The sequence below is a fragment of the Anser cygnoides genome, chromosome 13 (assembly GCF_040182565.1).
Source record: "Anser cygnoides isolate HZ-2024a breed goose chromosome 13, Taihu_goose_T2T_genome, whole genome shotgun sequence".
Lineage (NCBI taxonomy): Eukaryota > Metazoa > Chordata > Aves > Anseriformes > Anatidae > Anser > Anser cygnoides.
The window spans coordinates 18,387,112-18,393,589 of NC_089885.1; the positions used below are offsets into that span (position 1 = coordinate 18,387,112).

At 34.5% G+C, this 6,478-nt stretch overlaps 1 long non-coding RNA gene across 1 annotated transcript; it reads right to left on the reverse strand.

Annotated features, from left to right (window-relative positions):
- Nucleotides 1-2,750: 2,750 nt before the first annotated feature.
- Nucleotides 2,751-5,036, reverse strand: LOC125184475 (uncharacterized). The gene is made up of 3 exons (XR_007168549.2): nt 4,245-5,036; nt 3,627-3,818; nt 2,751-2,971 (listed from the first exon to the last, which is right to left on the reverse strand). It is a non-coding gene; the product is annotated as an uncharacterized lncRNA (long non-coding RNA).
- Between the last annotated feature and the right edge of the window lie 1,442 nt (nt 5,037-6,478).

Sequence of the window (6,478 nt, forward strand, 5' to 3'; positions counted from 1 at the left end):
AAACTGAAGCTATTGATTTTTGAATTAAATGTCCAAATATTTTAAGATAGATTGCAAGTCACTATGAAGAACAATTTAATATCTAACTTACCTGTGTCTATCTATTTTTAATAAATCAAATTTTAACAGCTACATTTAGCTATGAAAAAAAAATCTTGTCTGCAAATCTCTTTTGATTAGCTTCTTTAATGATGATTAACTTCGTCTATGTAAAGAGAAGCACAGAAAGCACAGAAGTACAATGCATTATGTTTCTTCATGTGATTTTGGATTCTACATAATTTCATTTGAATTCCTGGAGGACATACTTGTTCTGAAGTATAGGGGAGACAGGCAAATTTGATGAACAGAGGCCTTTCAGAGTTTTCCTTGTTGTATCACCTGCAGAAGTAGTATGTTTTTTCACGTGTCGGTTTTTATTTGTGCTTATGAACTGTCATACTCTATTTAATACTTGAGTATTGCAAGTCTAAATCATGATTGAGTAAACCCCATGCTCCATAGCTTTTCTACTTTTAGAAAGTTTTCAGATAAAAGATTCCAGTGAGAGTGAATACAGGTGTAATGCTATAATGCACATATTCTCTAAAGTATTATTGGTTTGGTACTGCATGAGTTTTCAACAATTAGACAGTTGCAACATAGTTTCATTGTCTACATAGATCTTATTTGACAAAATAGAATCATAGAATCATTAAGGTTGGAAAAGACCTTCAAGATCATCTGGTCCAACTATCCCCCTACTACCAATATCACCCACTAAACCATGCCCCTAAGCACCATGTCCAACCTTTCCTTGAACACCCCCAGGGACGGTGATTCCACCACTTCCCTGGGCAACCCATTCCAATGCCTGTCTACTCTTTCTGAGAAGAAATGTCTCCTAATTTCTAACCTAAACCTCCTATGGTGCAACTTCTGGCCATTCCCTCTAGTCCTATCACTAGTTACCTGTGAGAAGAGGCCAAGCCACAGCTACCCACATATCCCCCAGGGAGAAGTATCTTTGTACAGTTAGATAGTATTTTATGAAGGAGTTCTGCATTGGAATCCATCCAAGAAGAGTAACTCAAAATTAGAGGAACATTAGGATTATAATTATATAGAGTCAATTAAAGAATACACCTCATTTTGCAATAGATCCAGAACAGCCAAAACAAACATTGCCCCTAGAACAAGAAAACAACTAATTGAGGAAGGAGTTCTAGTAATTTGTTTATCACTCTATGAGTTCAGGTGCCTAGACACAGTTCAAGTTAATTCAGTCATGGCTGTGGGAAAAAAATGACTGTTCATTACTCTCTCCCCTTTACTTTTGTGTGAAATGTTTTTCGTCTCTCTTTCCACCTTATTAAAAACCTTTTATCTACTAAAATCAATGAAGTCATCAGCTGGGAATTGTTTGGCTTAACTCAGGGATTCTTTGTAAGTTTTGCACGCGGTATTTATGCTATATAAAATTAATTTCAGTTGTTTTGATCAGATAATCTTTTGCTTGGAATAATTTTTTTAACTCTTAGACAGATGGACAGACAGATACACAAATATGTATAAACATCTCATCTTCCCGTTTCTGCCTGTTGAAATACCCTCACTTTTCCCACCTTCCTCCCAGCACTCTCACAGGGAAAAGAACAGCATATGCTATGACCAGGATGGAGGATGCATAGAGTTGGCTGGCCAATATAGTTAGGTGGACTGGTGAGCTGATTGCTTAGGATCCATTTGTCTTCCTTTATTACAAAGAGTAATCTGTATCTCCTGCTGCTTGTAGCCACGGATTTCTATCAAACACACAAGATCTTTATTGTCTTTGAGACATCTTTTCTTCTAATTTGTTTTGTATCAGTGAATAATTAAAAAAAAATTGAGGGCAGATAAATTAAAAATAGTTTAACAAAAACAGCAAGAATCACTGACTTTTCACTCACTTTAGATATAAGCAATCAATGAACAAATGAATTAACATGTAGAATATACAAAACAGATGCAATTTTTTTTTAAAAAAAAAAAGGAGAGACCACATATTTTGTTGAGAAAACAGGCAACGGGTGCTGGTAACTCATATTCATACAAAAGTTACGTATTTATTAACACAGCTGCTGATGGACATCATACTAAATATTTAGAGAAGGGTGGAGAAGATCTTGTCTTAGAGAAGGGTGGAGAAGATCTTGTCTTAAAGAAGTGAAGAAGATCAGTCTTAAAGTGAAAAAAAACAGATGCTAAGGGACAATGATTGAATGAGTAACACGGCAAGGAAAAAGGAAGAATGAGTAATGGAAGGAAGACATACAAGAATAGAGGGATAAGTTTAGGGTGAAGAAAAAAGTAGATAATCATTGTAAAAGGCTGAACAAAAATGATTGGAAAAGTCTGTACATTTCAGATGTTTTTTGTCTTTTTTTTTTTTGTATATTTTTAGATGTGTGTGTGCTGTGCTTGAAACCCTTATGCATCAAGACATTTTGTTTTTCCAAAGGCTCAGGATGTCCTCTTTATTTCTGGTTAGTGATTATTAACACTGACACTATTGTCATGCTAATTGAAAAGTGAAATTTTAAGCCTGAGTACTTAAAGAACCTTTGGCACTTTTTTATGTAATTCTTCTCAAGCAATTTACTTGAGAAAATCAACAGTGTTCAAATCTCATCATCTGAAAGATGAGTTGAGTAAAATAAGTTTCTGTCTCATCTTCTGGTTTTAGATAGGTAAGCTTTGCTGTGACTGTTTGCAGAAAGCTCTTCTTTACATACAACTTACAGAAGTAAATACTAACAAGAAACAGTAGCCTAAATGTGAGGTAACTTAAGCAAGAGCAGTGCTGACTGTAGAGAGGCATAAATGCTGATGTCTTCACTAGGATTTGACAGTGGCATGCTGTTGGGTATTGGTTAAATCACCAGGGGAAATAAATATGCATGTAACCCATTAACCATAGTGTCCTCAATTACCCTCTTCTGGATTCTACCTGTAATTCAGAAACAACACCTGTGTTATTTAAAGCACAGATGAACTATTATTTATTTATTTATTTATTTATTTTCATAAAGCATGACCAAAATGCATTTTGGTATGGAAATAATATAACTGAATTTCTTGCAGTTTGAGCCTGACTGATGAAACCAATCAACCTTAGCTATTGCCATGTAGGATGTCCATATACCAAGGTCCTGGATCAGGAATACTGAGGATGTTGTTTGGAAACATCTGAGTGTCTTGTTAGCATTACTATAGCCAAAATGTGCAGGTAGTTTTATGATTGGATAATAGCCACATTAACAAAAAGAAAGAGACTGTAGACCTGTGATGCAAACTATATCTGAAAATGCAGCATATTAAATTATGTCCTTAAGGGTGGGGAAAAGTGTGTCACAGTAATCCTTTTTATGATTCCTAAGTGCAGTTCCCTGAATTCATTGAAACATTTACCATATGACCTTAAAATCACATACTGCACTATTAAACTTTGTCAAACATCAAGTATGCATCATACACTAATGAAAATACATCTTTCCTAATTTATGCCTATCGTTGTTATTCTCCTATAGCCTTTAAGATGCAATATATCAGACAGGCTATATCTCTTTCATTCTCCCACATTTGAAAATGTAGAGTGCCTTTACCTTTTTAGTCCTCATAAATGTTATTTATTTGCTTCTTTTCTTTCGTCCTGTTGTTATCAGAAATGAGATGTTAACCTGGATTCTGCAGTGAATATAAAAGCCAGTATGGACATCCATGAAAGCCATCGGCCACCTTGTGTAATTTTTGCTATCCAGAATGTACGGTTGTTGCACATAGGGATGCTCTAGGGCCTGTTTCACAAAACAAACAAAACAAACAAACAATCAAAAAAAATCTTTTTGTTCATCTTTTTAAACCTTATGACATATGAGATTTGCCTACAGAGATTTTTATGGATTGGATATTTGAGTCTTCTTCTCTTTCTTTATATAATTTCTGTGTAAGACAAACCCGCTGAAAAGAAGAAATCATGTTTGGAGCAGTGAAGGGAGTATGGTTAATGAGAGAAAGGAGCACGCGCAAGGTAGCAGTGAACAGATAAAGTGGATTTCTGTCAGAGTTTTCGTAAGCATTGAATTTCTATGAGAAACCAGTAATTCTTACTGCAATGGAGCTGATATACTATCAGGTGTGCTTATTAATAAGAGTTATAAATTACCTGACTCAAGTATGTATTCTGTACTACTAAAGTCAATGGGAACATGTTAATTCCTTACCTTAGCATATAATTCTGGATTCACGGTGCAGAGAAGTTCATTTCTCCTTTTCTCCTGTTATTTTTGGAGAAGGACACTGTATATTGTTTAAACATTTCAAATCCTTAATTTGTCATAGGCTGGTGTAGAGATAGGGTCACAGAGGACACTTTCCTTACTTTTCCTTCTAGTATTCTTTTACAGACTGTGTAAAACAACAGAATTTCATAGTTTGTATTCATTACGAGTCCGGTTAGGCTGCCATTACCATTATGATATTCAAATAATACTTGAAATTCTTACATCAATACTACTTATATTATTTATAAGGTCAAGCATGCTGCAATTATACTATTATTAAAATTAAAGACATCACTGCTGTAGGGTAATAAGCTTTCAGATCGTTCATTGTCATTTAAGGGCACATAGGAATGTGGCCTATGGTACTTAAGCTGGAAATGCTATATTTGCATTAGTATTAGAAGAATGTTTTTTCCAATTATCATAAATATTTCCAAATCTATCAATACATCACCATTAGTTGAAAATGTTTGGTTATGTCTTGTAAGCTATTTATTGCAAGAGTTCTTCAGTAGATTGTTTCTGAAAGCTGCACTTTTAGAGCATCTTTTATTCAAAGATCTTAAAACTGTTCTGACATACTAATTACGTGCAGATAAATAACTTTTAGAATTTTAAAGTCACTGGCTGCATTCATGAAAAAAGTGGGAATCTTGGCTCCCATTCCATGGCTGTTCAAGAGCTGATCACTTTGCTACAGTCTAATTTGGACAACAATTTAGATCCTCTAGGAATTTTCATGCAGTTACAGTTTTTCATCTGTTTATGAGAGGTGTATGATATAAGAACTGATTGCAGCACCACATGCAAATAGATTCTGAAGTTCTGTCAGTAGCTTTGGACTGCTCAAATTAACATGCTAACCAAGTGAGCTAATATTAATGAGTTCACATAGTAAGACATAACAAGTACATGTTTTTAGTAGAAGATACAGTCCAATATATAACTTAATTTGAGAATATAATTATATTTTAATTATTTTTAAATGTTAAAATTCTTATTAATCCCAGTGTTGTAAAACAGATGTATCATCTATTATTTCAGTTTCATCAAGAAAATTGACCCAAGGTGCAGTTGTACCAGCACTGACAAGTTTGCATGGGTGTAAAATAATTCAGCTCAATTTCATGATCCCAAATTAGGATGTAAAGGCTGATAGCAAGAAATGCACTTCTAAATTGATTACAAAGGATGTAAAAATAACAGAAAGCAAAATTCATTTGCTTTTTAGATGGCGGTTGTGCTTTAAAGGCAGCTGCTTTGTCCTGGAATAAGATCATTGATACGTACAGGGCTGGCTATCCTTACTGCACCTCAAGTATAAACCCCATCATAATGACACTTTGGTTGCTCAGGGCACAGAGAAATGCTGAAATTCTGATTGTTTTAAGGGAGTACCTTTAATATCTGACTGTAAAGCCACTGCTGATTTTGAGGCTAAGACAGGTAGGTCACTAAGGAAGTAGGTTTTGTGAACAGAAATAATCCTGGAAGTTGCAGGTTAGGCTTCACTAATGGTGTCACATAGGCTGTGCGATAAACTGAATCCATATTTGCTTGTTTATTTGCTTTTCTTTTTAACTTTTGCTACATACTGGCCAATTTCAATTTGATTAGAGTGCAGATGTGGAGGTAGTTTAATCTTCATCTCTTGCTTTTGTTTCCATCAGAGAAGTATGTTGCTTTTCCGTGTAGCTGCTGATTTACAAGCCCTAAGTAAGAAGCTGTTGTACTTCTGATAGTTCCCAAATGAAAAAAAAAAAAAAAAAAAAAGCCTGAATACATACCAAATTACTTTTCTACAATGGGTTGCATTTCTACATCTTCTAATTTAATGTTTGAGCAAAGTTGCAATCAGAAAATGGAATTACTATCTTGAACTAAGAAAGATAAAATCAATACGTGTAACAGTTATTGCCAGCCATGTCATGCTTATAGATTTAAATATAGAAATGGTTTATTCTGCAGTATTTATCAGTGCCAGACCCAAGAGACTTCCACAAGCAGGAGAACAGTGGGTGACTGACAATAAAACCACAGATATCTGACATTTTGTAGTTGTTAATGTGGTTGAACAAATAATTTAATTGCAAAAATAAATAAATAACTAAAAATAAAACGCACCAGTTAGCTACCTCATTCAGCTTCAAGCTATAAGCACGGTGAACCTGTCC